Source organism: Cervus canadensis, chromosome 14 (assembly GCF_019320065.1).
Source record: "Cervus canadensis isolate Bull #8, Minnesota chromosome 14, ASM1932006v1, whole genome shotgun sequence".
NCBI classification, from domain to species: Eukaryota; Metazoa; Chordata; class Mammalia; order Artiodactyla; family Cervidae; genus Cervus; species Cervus canadensis.
Window position 1 is genome coordinate 19,996,805 of NC_057399.1, and position 14,785 is coordinate 20,011,589.

Sequence of the window (14,785 nt, forward strand, 5' to 3'; positions counted from 1 at the left end):
AATGGCATAATGAAAAAGTGATACCTGAAATTAGAGTGTAGACTTGTGTTCCTACTCTGAGCTATGAGCAGTTCTTGGTAACCAGACATAACTGAAATGAGGGACTCAAAATTCCCTATTTATAAAATAGTTTATCATATCAGTGGCTACAGCACTGTCTGAAAAAATGTCACCAGAAGTGTTTAATATTTAGAATCCTTACAATTTGTAGGTAGGTAGCTCCTTTTGCAGATGACCAAAAAAATTTCAAGACACTAGATGAAGTCTACAAACTAGTCTCTCTAGAGTACGATACAATGAAATTCCTGTTTTATATCTACAGTAAACTGAAGTTAGAGGCAACTTGATGTTTTCGTTGTTTTTACCTATTGGCCACTTTCAGATGGATTCTCGAAACTTGACCTAGCTAACTGTACTTCTCTATATTTATTTCCTTCAGTGGTACAAAATAACTCAATACTTAACATTTAGAGATCATAAATTTCCTCATTATGTACTATGCTTTCTTTGCTATGGAATGGTGTCCTGGACCTTTCTCCTTCTCCTCCGAAATGCTATAGAAATGTATGCACATGGAGGGGGCGGAAAAGGAAGGAACATAGAAAACGTGGATCCTGGGGACTTCTCTTGTGGTTCAATGGTTAAGACTATGCCTTCAAATGTGGGGGATTCAGGTTTGATCCCTGGTCAGGTAACTAAGATCCCACATGCCATGAGGCAGCTAAGTCTGTTCCTATGTGCTGCAACAAAGAGCCAGAGCAGCCAAAAATAATTTTTAAAAGAGAAAGAAACACAGAGCCTACTCCAGGCATACACTCTTCTCAGGACCCAGGAATTCCCACAGACTTCCTGGGCAACTGTGCAGGGGAATGAGATCAGACGCTCTGAGGACACTGCTGTGTCCAAGAGGCTGTGTGAATTTAAGGGATGCGAACCTCAAACATGACTGTTGGACGTGGGTGCAGAGGCAGAGAGAAAGGAGGCAGTGGGAGGAACTACATGCCACTCCAGGAAGCCCAGGTAAGTGGATGGCTGGTGAATGAACAGGGTAGAGTCAGTGTCCCATTTTACTTGCTGCATCTCTGGTGGACACTTTGATTCAACTTTGTATGAAAATATGTATTATTCATAGCCATTCTTTCTATTACATCCCACTCCCAACATGTCCATACATCTACTTTGCACCAAGGCCATGGAAGAGAATAGGATTGGATACTCCAGTCCACCTGGCTCCCCACTCACTGGCTTCTTCTTCTTCTTAAAATAAAGTGGTGTTCCAATTATTTGCTGCTCTTTAACAAGCCATCACCAGAACCTCGAGACTTAAAATATTATTATCTCTCATAGTTCTTTGGGTTTGAGGGGTTCAGATGGGTAGTGTTTACTCAGGGTTTCTCATGCAGTTGTAGTCAGATGGGAATTACCTGTGAGGTTGTTTAGGACTCACCCGGCTCGGGCTTCTCATAGCCTGACACGAAGATTCCAAGAGAGAGCCACAAGAGTAAGCTTTCTAAGATGCAGACGGAAGCTTCAATTCTTGTTACATAATTTGAAATATCTCAGAATATCACTTCCGTCATATTTTATTGGTCATGCAGCTCCCTGAGGTCAGCCGAGATGGATGATAAAATAGAATTAGCAGTGGTGTGCTGGCAAATGTTTAACAGTGGGCTCTCTGGGGGAGGGGGGGGAAATATATATATATATATCTGTGTGTATATGTATATCGACACATATTACTGGTATGCAGGATATATGGCACACAATTTACAAATGATATATTCTTTATTGTAAACTCTATAGTATTAGTTGATTCTTACAGTATGAATTAATTGATTTTAATGCAACTCTTGTATTACCAATTGATAAACCAGTATAGTTCCAACAAGAATGTGGTTGATGTTTTTGGCTTTTTAACAAAAAAAATGAAACAATGAAGATTTTTTTTCTGAACTGTGCCTGTAACAACATGAATGACCTCTTCGCCGACTTAAAGAATAGTTTTCAAATACTGGAATAACGTGTCCTCAGAATTTTTTTTTTTTTTTTGGGTGCTATTCACAATGTGATGGCTAGAAACACAATCCATTTTTAAGTGTGTAATTATTAATAACTATTCCTCCATTACTTTCTTAAGTTAAGACAGGCACAGTTTTTCTGAAAAGAGCTAGATAGTAAATATTTTAAATTTTGCCAAAAAGAAAAATTGAGGATTTTATGTGGGAACTTATATAATAACAATTGAAAAGTGTTTAGCTCATCGGCATACAGAACAAGCAGTGGGCTGAATTTGGCCTGTGGGCTATAATTTGCCAACATCTGCTGTAGAAAATCAATAAAACAATTAAGCAAGCTTTGATTTGTAGTGTTTGCCAATTTTCATAACATAAATACTCTTACCATGGGCCAAGGTGCCAATGTGATATCGTCAAAAATACGGTTAGAGGGGACTTCCTTGGTGGTCCAGTGGCTAAGACTCTGACCTCCCAGTGCTGGGGGCCTGGGTTCGATCCCTGGTCAGGGAACTAGATCCCACATGCCGAAACTAAAAGAGGCCATGTGCTGCAACTAAGACCCAGCACAGCCAAATAAATAAATAAATATTTAAAAAAACAAACAAACACGGTTGGCTAGAAGAGTAGATCTGAGGTAGTATCACAAAAAAGAAAAGAAAACTAGATCATCATCATGTTATACACTTCCCAATCTGTTGTTTTTTTTTTTTTACAAATAAAATAGTAATGCAGTTAAAGTGTATAACAGATGCAATAGATGTAAATAATCTCAAGAACATAGATAATGTAGTAGAATAATTAGGAAGTGATGAGTTTTGAGAATTTATGATTTGTTTTTAATATGATTTATCTAATGTGTAACATTTAATTTTTATAATGGCTGTGTTTAATTTATAAATGGCGGGTTTGCAAATTTCCTGAAAATTTTACAGTCATTGTTACCATCCTGTACACTTGTACAAGTCAGTGCAAGCACACCACTGGGAATTAGACCCCAATTCTTTTTTTGTATATTTTTTTCATTTATTTTATTGAAGTGTAATTGATTTAAAATATTGTGTTAATTTCTACTGTACAGCAAAGTGATTCAGTTTTATATACTTATACATTCTTTTTCATATAATTTTCCATTATAGTTTATCATATGATTTATCGTTATGGGACTTCCCTGGTGCCTCAGATGGTAAGGAATCTGCCTGCAATGCAGGAGACCAGGGTTTGATCCCTGGATTGGGAAGATCCCTTAGAGAAGGGAATGGCAATCCACTCCAGTACTCTTGCCTATAGAATTCCATGGACAGAGGAGCCCACCAGGCTACAGTCCATGGGGTCGCAAAGAGCTGGACATGACTGAGTGACTAAAGCAATACATTGAATATACCTCCCTGTGCTACACAGTAGGAACTTGTTGTTTATCCATTCTGTATATACCAGTTTGCATCTGCTAATCCCAAACTCCCAATCCATCCCTCCCCCTTGCCCCTTCTTCCTTGGTAACCACAAGTCTGGTCTCTGTGTCTGTGAGTCTGTTTTACTTTCATAGATAATTTCATTTGTGTCATATTTTAGATTCCACATATAAATGATATCATATGGTATTTGTCTTTCTCTGTCTGACCTACCGCACTTAGTATGATAATCTCTAGGTGCATGCATGTTGTGGCAAATGACATCATGCCATTATTTTTTATGGTTAAGTAATATTTCATTGTATATATGTACCACATCTTCTTTATCCATTCATCTGTTGGTACACATTAGTTTGCTTCCGTGGCCCGGCTGTTGTAAATAGTGCTGCAGTGAACATTGGGTACATGTAGCTTTTGGAATTAGTTTTCTCTGAATATATTCTGAGGAACTGAATTCCAGGATTATATGACAACTCTGTTTTTAGTTTTCTGAAGAACATCTATACTGTTTTCCACAGTAGGTGTACCAACTTACATTCTAACTAACACTGTAAGAGTGTTCCCTTTTCTCCACACCCTTTCAAGCATTTATTTGTAGACAGAATGATGGCCATTCTGACTGGTGTAGCTACTACTGCATTGTAGTTTTGATTTACATTTCTCTAATAATTAGTGATGTTGAGCATATTTTCACATGCTATTTGGCCATCTATATGTCTTCTTTGGAGACATGTCTATTTAGATCTTCTGCCCATTTGGGGGTTTTCCAGGTGGCTCTAGTGGTAAAGAACCCACCTGTCAATGCAGGAGACATAATAGACATGGGTTCAATCCCTGGGTTGGGAAGATCCCCTGGAGGAGGGCATGGCAACCCACTCCAGTCTTCTTGCCTGGAGAATCCCATGGACAGAGGAGCCTGGCAGGTTACAGTCCATAGGGTTGCAAAGAGTCACACACGACTGAAATGACCTAGCATGCATGCCCATTTTTGATCATGTTGTTTATTTTTTTGATTTTGAACTATATGAGCTGTTTGTATATTTTGGAGATTAAGCCCTTGTAGGTTATTTCATTTACAAATATTTTTTTCCCATTCTGAGTGTTGTCTTTTTGTTTCTTTGTTTCCTTTTCCTTTTTGGCTTTTGTTTCTATTGCTTTGGGAGACTGACCTAAGAAAACATTGGTACAGTTTATGTCAGAATATTTTGCCTATGTTCACTTCTAAGAGTTTTTTTTTTTTAACCGGTTTCATTCACTTTATTATTCTCTTTATAAAATTATGTGGTGGCTACAGCTGGGGCCTGGGTCCTCTGCATGGAGACTCTACTGACAAGATGGTCAGTAAATTCCTGATATGGAGACTTGGTGAACACCGTCTCTTTCCAGAGGTCAGGGGTGAGATAACTGTAGGTCTTGGAAATGGCATCAAAAGTGGCCTTGGCCAAGTTGCCCAGGGTGGCGGTGCAGCCCCTGGCAGAAGTGTAGGTCGTTGATGCTGGCCATCATCAGCAGCTTCTTGGGCACAGTGGCGGAGACGATGCCAGTGCCTCTGGGGGCAGGGAGGAGGTGCACCAGCACAGAGCCGCAGCGGCCAGTCACCTTGCAAGGAGCCCTGTGGGGCTTGCCGATCTTGTTCCCCCAGTAGCCGCTTCACACGGGGACGATAGACAGCTTGGCCAGGATGATGGCCCCACGTTTGGCAGTGGCTACTTCCTTGGAGCACTTGACACCCAGACCAACGTGTCCGTTGTAATCCCCGATGGCAACAAATGCCTTGAGCCTGGTCCGCTGGCCAGCGCGGGTCTGCTTTTGCACGGGCACAATCTTCAAAACTTCATCCTTGAGGGACGCTCCCAGGAAAAAGTCAATAATCTCAGACTCCTTGATGGGCAGAGAGAAAAGGTAGATCTCCTCCAGGGATTTGATCTTCATGTCCTTGACCAGATGGCTCAGCTTGGTAACGGGGAGCCACTCCTTGTCTTCAGCCTTGCCTCCGCGAACTCTGCGGCCTCTGCCCCGGCCCCGACCGCGGCCACGACCTCGGCCCCGGACGCCACTACCGAAGCCTCCGCGGAAGCCACCGCGGCCTCCCATTCCAGGGCCCCCGGGGCCTCCGGGTCCTTCCACAACACCTGCGTCATCCGCCATTTGGTGTTTTCACAAAGAAGAAAAGAGTTTTTAAAAAATTATTTATTTGTTTGTTTACTTTTCTGTTGCATGAGGTCTTCATTGTTGTATGTGGCCTTTCTAGTTGCAGCAAGCGGGGGCTACTCTTTGTTGCAGTGCATGGGCGTCTCATTGAGATGGCTTCTCTTGTAGGGAACATGGGTTCTAGGCACTCAGGCTTCATTAGTTGTGGCTCATGCGCTCTAGAATGCAGGCTCAGTAGTTGTGGAGCACGAGCTTAGTTGATCCTTGGAATGTGGAATCTTCCCAGACCAGGGATTGAACCTATGTTTTCTGCATTGGCTGGCAGATTCTTATCCACTGTACTACCAGGGAAGTCCTTCTTAGAGTTTTGTGGTGTCAAATTCTATATTTAAGTCTTTAAGCCATGTAGAGTTTATTTTGTGTGTAATGTGAGGGTTTGTTCTAATTTTGTTGATACACATGCCACTATCCAACTTTCCCAACATCACCTGCTGAAGAGACTGTATTTTCTCCATTGTGTATTCTTGCTTCCTTTGTCAAAGATTAATTAACTTAGGTGTGTGAGTTTATTTCTGGGTTCTCCATTCTATTCTGTTGATCCATAAGTCTGTTTTTGTGCCAATGCCATGCTGTTTTGATTACTGTAGCTCTGTAGTATTGTCTGATGTCTGGGAGGCTTATGCCTCCTGCTTTGTTCTTTTTCCTGAGGCTTGTTTTAGCAATTTTGGGTCTTCTGTGTTTCCATCTAAATTTTAGGATTATTCTTGTTCTGTGAAAAATGTCATGGGTAATTTGCTTGGGATCACTTTGGGTAGTATAACCATTTTAACCATGTTAACTATCCCAACTCAAGAGCATTGGACTCCAGTTCTTGATGTGAGGAGGAGCATATGCCCTTAGGGAGGGAAGGAATTGAAGGTGCCCAACTTTGGAGACCATTTACCAAAGAAAGGGATTGCTCCTGGTACCCAAGACTGTGTCATCAGTTTCTAGGCTTTCTTCTGTGAATCAAGAAAAAGTAGGATCTCTAGATGGGTAAGATAGAGAGGGAGGTGAGAGGGATGTTCAAGTGGAAGGGGACATGCATAAAACTATGGCCGATTCATGGTGATGTTTGGTAGAAACCAACACTACTGTAAGGCAATTATACTTCAATTAAAAATAAGTTAAAAAAAAAAGAAAAAGTAGGATCTTAATTTATAATTCCTAATTTACTTATCTGATTTTATGCACTTCAGTCAGTGATATCATATTTCTGACAGTTATAATCTTGGCCTGGATTAAGAGTGGGTAGGGCCATGCTGCAGCTAGAGATAATGGGTCATTTGCACAGTACTGAACAGCACTGGGTAATTAGTCTTTTGAGTCCTCAGTTCAGTTCAGTTCAGTTGCTCAGTCATGTCCAACTCTTTGCAGCCCCATGGACTGCAGAATGCCAGGCTTCCCTGTCCATCACCAACTCCCAGAGCTTGTTCAAACTCATGTCCATCCAGTTGGTGATGCCATCCAACCATCTCATCCCCTGTCATCCCCTTCCCCTCCTGCCTTCAATCTTTCCCAGCATCGGAGTCTTTTCCAGTGAGTCAGTTCTTCGCATTAAGTGGCCAAAGTATTGGAGTTTCAGCTTCAGCATCAGTCCTTCCAATGAATATTCAGGACGGGTTTCCTTTAGGATTGACTGGTTTGATTTCCTTGCAGTCCAAGCGACTCTCAAGAGTCTTCTCCAACACCACAGTTCAAAAGCACCAATTCTTCGACACTCAGCTTTCTTTACAGTCAAACTCACATCCATACATGACTACTGGAAAAACCATAGCTTTGACTAGACAGACCTTTGTTGGCAAGTAATGTCTCTGCTTTTTAATATGCTGTCTAGGTTGGTCATAACTTTCCTTCCAAGGAGTAAGCATCTTTTAATTTCATGGCTTCAGTCACCATCCACAGTGATTTTGGAGCCCAGAAAAATAAAGTCAGCCACTGTTTGCACTGTTTCCCCATCTATTTGCCATGAAGTGATGGGACCAGATGCCATGACCTTAGTTTTCTGAATGTTGAGCTTTAAGCCAACTTTTTCACTCTCCTCTTTCATTTTCATCAAGAGGCTCTTTAGTTCTTCTTCACTTTCTGCCATAAGGGTGGTGTCATCTGGATAGCATTGATCTTGATTCCAGTTTGTGCTTCATCCAGCCTGGCATTTTGTATGATGTACTCTGCATAGAAGTTAAATAAGCAGGGTGACAACGTACAGCCTTGACATACTCCTTTCCTGATTTGGAACCAGTCTGTTGTTCCATTTCTGGTTCTGCTGTTGCTTCTTGACCTGCACACAGATATCTCAGGAAACACGTAAAGTGGTCTGGTATTCCCATTTCTTGAAGAAATTTCCACAGTTTATTTTAGACTCCTACTTGGGTACAAACATCACAGCTATCCCTGCCTCTATTCATTAGTCACCTCCCATGCTGGGGACCAAGGCTCTTGTCCCAAAAGCCTCGTCTTCCCCCTCTGGTCTCTTCTATTCATCTAAAGACATTCAGTAATGTATCCTGGTTTGTCACCAGTGTCCTCCCAGCTTTTACCATCATGGGCTGAGCTAGTGAGATCTCATAACTTTCTTTGAACCACATTTTCCACAAATCTTTTTTTCCCAGTCACTTCCCGTCTTTCCTTTTCTTTGTAGATTTCATACTTTTTCCTTTTCCATATGACCCCTGCTCCTTTTCAGAAACCCTGATCCATTCTTCACTGCCACTTCTCTTGCCTAGGTATTACCACACTTTCTTCCAGTAACTTCTTAATTATTTGTAATTAAAAAGCCAATAAAAAAATCTTTCTATATGTTGTCAAAATGTCTAAGGCTCTTCACTTAGATGTGATATTTCTGGTAGTTCTGTCACCTTATTTGGGAACCTCTCTTGTAAGTTCACAATCACTTTGTGAAATGGGAATATTATGAGAAGGCATTTTGAATAAATTAATGTATCACTGCAACTTATGATAAATAAAAATTGTACATTGCTGGACCTTCAAAAGTAATAAGCAGGCAATTCTGTTTTACTGAAATCCTTCAGTAGGAGCAGTAAGCTGACCCTTGCCTTGTGAAGAAAATGGAGCATCCATGCCCGCCTTCCAGAGAAATGAGCTCCATGATGAGGTAGAATTCGGTACCTGTCTTCTTAAGACCTTTTAATAAATGTTGGTGTTTGGAGAGCTAATAGGTGTGCTTTGGTTCTAGTCATTGCAACTATCCCATAAAATGACAAAGAAACCAGAACATAGCCTGTTAAATTAATTCATTCTCAACTTCAGCACTGCTGGGGGAATTAAGAAATAGCATTTCACAAAATATGTTGGTGACAATTTGAACTTTTTATAGCATAATATCTAATTCTCTTCTGCATCTTTCTTTACAAGAGGGGAAGCCCTCAGGACATAGCAATATGCTAGGATGACTGCTCCTTCACTCTGTAAATATATTTTTAAAGTGTACTGTAATGTCATTTTGATGGTTTAGCTTCTGGAAGGATTTGGCTAATTACATTTTTAGGAATGTAATTCCTCAGACCAGTTTTAGCTGCCCAGCGTTACTTTTAATAGCTGCTGTTACTTACCTTTTCTCTCACTTATTTTCCTCCCTCACCTGCTTTTGAAGTTATTTTGCTGATTTGGAGACCTGACCTTGGTTTAAATTAGTTTATCTGTAACACTCCTGTGAATCATCTGCAATATTTTAATGGTTAATTACTGCCTGGTAACAACTTGTCAGAGAAAAGCAGGCAGGAAAATTGTTCCTTTTTTATGTGACAAAAGAAACATGTTCAAAAGAGAAGCAGTGAAGTGGACTGGTGGGTGCCCCTTCCCCATCCATGTAGGTAAATGCTGAATTGGTTCCTTAAATAACAAAGACTCGTAGTACATACTGAGCTGAAATAATAAATTTACACCAAATAGCCAGTGGCAATTTAAATAAATAAGAAGACTCAAACAAAAGAATAATTTAGGATTCTTTCCAGAATAGACATCTTGTTCCTTAATCAACAGTAATTGCAAAGATTGGTTGTGTGGAATTTGTGGGGAAAGAGTGGGTTATGGTAGGTTAGTGGTGTCACCTAGTGGTAGAAAAGGTAAAACAGAATAAGGTGCTAGAACTAGGATATGGTAATTGTCTTTTTTAGTCCTTCAAAAGAATAATTTAATGCTCCTTGTGTTCATAGGATGGCACTAGTCAATACCTCAAATATTTCAAATTTTAAAAATAGATGTAGTAGTATCCAGCATTTTGCTGAATGTTTCAGTTCAGTTCAGTTGCTCAGTGTTGTCCAAATCTTTGCAACCACATGGACTGCAGCACGCCAGGCTTCCCTGTCCATCACCAACTCCCAGAGCTTGCTCAAACTCATGTCCATTGAGTTGGTGATGCCATCCAACCATCTCATCCTCTGTCGTCCCCTTCTCCTCCTGCCTTCAGTCTTTCCCAGCATCAGGGTCTTTTCTAATGAGTCAGCTCTTCACATCAGGTGGCCAAGTATTGGAGCTTCACCTTCAGCATCAGTCCTTCCAATGAATATTCAGGACGGGTTTCCTTTAGGATTGACTGGTTTGGTCTCCTAGCTGTCCAAGGGATTCTCAAGAGTCTTCTCCAACACCACAGTTCAAAAGCATCAATTCTTCGACACTCAGCTTTCTTTACAGTCAAACTCTCACACCCATACTTGACTACTGGAAAAACCATAGCTTTGACTAGACAGACCTTTGTTGGCAAAGTAATGTCTCTGCTTTTCAATATGCTGTCTAGTCTGGTCATAGCTTTTCTCCCAAGGAGCAAGTGTCTTTTAATTTCAGTTGGCTGCAGTCACCATTTGCAGTGACTTTGGAGCCCAAGAAAATAAAGTCTGTCACTGTTTCCATTGTTTCCCCGTCTATTTGCTATGAAGTGATGGGACTGGATGCCATCATCTTCATTTTTTGAATGTTGAGTTTTAAGCCAGCTTTTTCACTCTCCTCTTTCACTTTCATCAAGAGGCTGTTTACTTCCTCTTTGCTTTCTGTCATAAGGGTGGTATCACCTGCATATCTGAGGTTATTGATATTTCTCCCATTGATCTTGATTCCAGCTTGTTCTTCATCCAGTCTGGCATTTCTCGTGATGTACTCTGCATATAAGTTAAATAAGCAGGGTGACAATATACAGCCTTGACGTACGCCTTTCCCGATTTGGAAACAATCTGTTGTCCTTGTCTAGTTCTAATTGTTGCTTCTTGGCCTGCATACAGATTTCTCAGGAGGCAGGTAAGGTGGTCTGGTATTCCCATCTCTTGAAGAATTTCCCACAGTTTGTTGTGATCCACACAGTCAAAGGCTTTGGAATAGTCAATAAAGCAGAAATAGATGTTTTTCTGGAACTCTCTTGATTTTTAGACGATCCAGAGAATGTTGGCAATTTGATCTCTGGTTCCTCTGCCTTTTCTAAGTCCAGCTTGAACATCTGGAAGTTCACGGTTCACATACTGTTAAAGCCTAGCTTGGAGAATTTTGAACATTACTTTATTAGCATGCGAGATGAGTGCAATTGTGTGGTAGTTTGAACATTCTTTGGCATTGCCTTTCTTCGGGATTGGAATGAAAACTGACCTTTTCCAGTCATGTGGCTGCTGCTGAGTTTTCCAAATTTGCTGGGATATTGAGTGCAGCACTTTCACAGCATCATCTTTTAGGATTTGAAAGAGCTCAACTGGAATTCCGTCACCTCCTCTAGCTTTGTTCATAGTGATGCTTCCTAAGGCCCACTTGATTTTGCCTTCCAAGATGTCTGGCTCTAGGTGAGTTATCACACCATTGTGGTTATCTGGGTCATTAAGATCTTTTTTGTGTAGTTCTTCCGTGTATTTTTGCCACTTCTTCTTAATAATCTTCTGCTTCTGTTAGGTCTATAACATTTCTGTCCTTTATTGAGCCCATCTTTGCATGAAATGTTCCCTTGGTATCTCTAATTTTCTTGAAGATATCTCTAGTCTTTCCCATTCTATTGATTTCCTCTGTTTCTCTGCACTGATCACTGAGGAAGGCTTTCTCTTTTTTTTAAATATAAATTTATTTAGTTTAATTGGAGGCTAATTACTTTACAATATTGTAGTGGTTTTGCCATACATTGACATGAATCTGCCACAGGTGTACATGTGTCCCCCATCCTGAACCCCCCTGCCACCTCCCTCCCCATCAGATCCCTCTGGGTCATCCCAGTGCACCAGCCCCGAGCACCCTGTCTCATGCATCAAACCTGGACTGACGATTCTTTTCATATATGATATTATACGTATTTCAATGCCATTCTCCCAGATCATCCCCCCCTCGCCCTCTCCCACAGAGTCCAAAAGACTGTTCTATACATCTATACATCTATACACAGATGTATATATGTCTCACATATAGGGTTATTCTTACCTTCTTTCTAAGTTCCATATAAATGCGTTAGTATACTGTATTGGTGTTTTTCTTTCTGGCTTACTTAACTCTGTATAATAGGCTCTGGTTTCATCCACCTCATTAGAACTGATTCAAATGAATTCTTTTTAATGGCTGAGTAATATTCCATGGTGTATATGTACCACAGCTTCCTTATCCATTCATCTGCTGATGGGCATCTAGGTTGCTTCCATGTCCTGGCTATTATAAACAGTGCTGCCATGAACATTGGGGTACACATGTCTCTTTCAGATCTGGTTTCCTCAGTGTGTATTCCCAGTAGTGGGATTGCTGGGTCGTATGGCAGTTCTATTTCCAGTTTTTTAAGGAATCTCCACACTGTTCTCCATAGTGGCTGTACTAGTTTGCATTCCCACCAACAGTGTAAGAGGGTTCCCTTTTCTCCACACCCTCTCCAGCATTTACTGTTTGTAGACTTTTGGATAGCAGCCATCCTGACTGGCATGAAATGGTACCTCATTGTGGTTTTGATTTGCATTTCTCTGATGATGAATGATGTGGAGCATCTTTTCATGTGTTTGTTAGCCATTTGTATGTCTTCTTTGGAGAAATGTCTGTTTAGTTCTTTGGCCCATTTTTTGATTGGGTCATTTATTTTTCTGGAATTGAGCTGCAGGAGTTGCTTGTATATTTTTGAGGTTAATTCTTTGTCAGTAGCTTCGTTTGCTATTATTTTCTCCCATTCTGAAGGCTGTCTTTTCACCTTGCTTATAATTTCCTTTGTTGTGCAAAAGCTTTTAAGTTTTATTAGCTCCCATTTGTTTATTTTTGCTTTTACTTCCAACATTCTGGGAGGTGGGTCATAGAGGATCCTGCTGTGATTTCTGTCAAAGAGTGTTTTGCCTATGTTTTCCTCTAGGAGTTTTATAGTTTCTGGTCTTGAGGAAGGCTCTCTTATCTCTCCTTGCTATTCTTTGTAACTCTGCATTCATATGGGTATATCTTTCCTTTTCTCCTTTGCCTTTAGCTGTACCATACATTTTATTTTTATTTTCTCATTGAACCTCCATGACTGCCCTTTGAAATACGTCCATTATTATCTTCAGTTTGTAAATTAACTATAAAAGACTATTCTAGAAATGGTAGTTCATGACATGAAGTATTTGTGGCTATGTTTTGCCTTCCAACATTTTAGACTGGCATTCTTTTCATGATGCCATTATGAAATCTAATTTTCAGTGTCTTTATAAAGCCTATTCCAAGAGCATCTGTTGGTGACTCTCCATTGTTTTGGTCTCTAAGTGTGCTTTCATTTTAACCAAAACCAAATAGGTCATCTTGTACCTACCTGTCCATGGAGCCCTAACAGTGAGGCTCCCAACCCACACTACAGTAATTGACATACCAGCTCAGCTTGTAACATGTCAGGCTAGCTGATCTGGATTGAAGAGGAGGGTTTGAAAGCATGTATTCATCTCATCCATTCACTTAATCACCCATTAACATATTTGTCATCAAACAGTTTTATTGAGTAGCTAGTATATGATGAAATATGGACTAGATACTATAGTACAAGCTTATGAATGATTGGAAATTTTAATTGGCTTTAATGGGCCAATACAGACACCAGAGTTTCTGACTCAGTAGCTCTGGATTGAGTCTGATAACTTGTGTGTCCAATAAGTTCCCTAAGACGCTGATGTTGGCTGGTCCAGAGACCACATTTTCTTTTTTTTTCAATTTCTCTTTTATTCATTTTTTTTTTCAGTGGGTTTTGTCATACATTGATATGAATCAGCCATAGATTTACACGTATTCCCCATCCCGATCCCCCCTCCCACCTCCCTCTCCACCCGATTCCTCTGGGTCTTCCCAGTGCACCAGGCCGAGCACTTGTCTCATGCATCCCACCTGGGCTGGTGATCTGTTTCACCATAGATAATATACATGCTGTTCTTTCGAAACATCCCACCCTCACCTTCTCCACAGAGTTCAAAGTCTGTTCTGTACTTCTGTGTCTCTTTTTCTGTTTTGCATATAGGGTTATTGTTACCATCTTTCTAAATTCCATATATATGTGTTAGTATGCTATAATGTTCTTTATCTTTCTGGCTTACTTCACTCTCGGCTCCAGTATAATGGGCTCCAGTTTCATCCATCTCATTAGAACTGATTCAAATGAATTCTTTTTAACGGCTGAGTAATATTCCATGGTGTATATGTACCACAGCTTCCTTATCCATTCATCTGCTGATGGGCATCTAGGTTGCTTCCATGACCTGGCTATTATAAACAGTGCTGCAATGAACATTGGGGTGCACGTGCAGAGACCACATTTTGAGTACCATTGGCTTAGAGCCATTTGACTCAGGTTCCAACTTTTGGACACATATACACAGATACTGAGGAAGAAGAGTGGCATTCGTCAGATTCCTAGCACTATGTTAGCTGCTTTATATTAGTTGTCTTTTAAAATCCTGATGCCTTCCTTATGTTGTACATTGGTTGTTATTATATTTATTTTGCAGGTGATTAAACTGAGACTCAGAAAAGGGAAATAAACTACAGAGTGGGCATTCCAATTCAGGGACATCTGATTCCAAAGTTCTCAGTCTTTCCTAATTGTTCTTTGTTGGGTCACAGAGGAGGAAGCTAATTGTTACTATCAATGATTACCTTGTCTGTATCTTTCTGGGACTGTGTTACTGAATTAGCTGGCTGTGGACGTAATTCATAAGAGATAAGTTCTGGTATGAGAGATAAGAAAGTTCATGTTTCCCCAAAACT

The 14,785-nt window shown here is 40.4% G+C and overlaps 1 protein-coding gene and 1 pseudogene across 1 annotated transcript in view; one reads left to right on the forward strand and one right to left on the reverse strand.

Annotated features, from left to right (window-relative positions):
- PRUNE2 (prune homolog 2 with BCH domain) overlaps positions 1–14,785 on the forward strand; it is a 275,745-nt gene that overhangs the window by 83,244 nt on the left and 177,716 nt on the right.
- Positions 4,702–5,608, reverse strand: LOC122452854 (annotated as a pseudogene).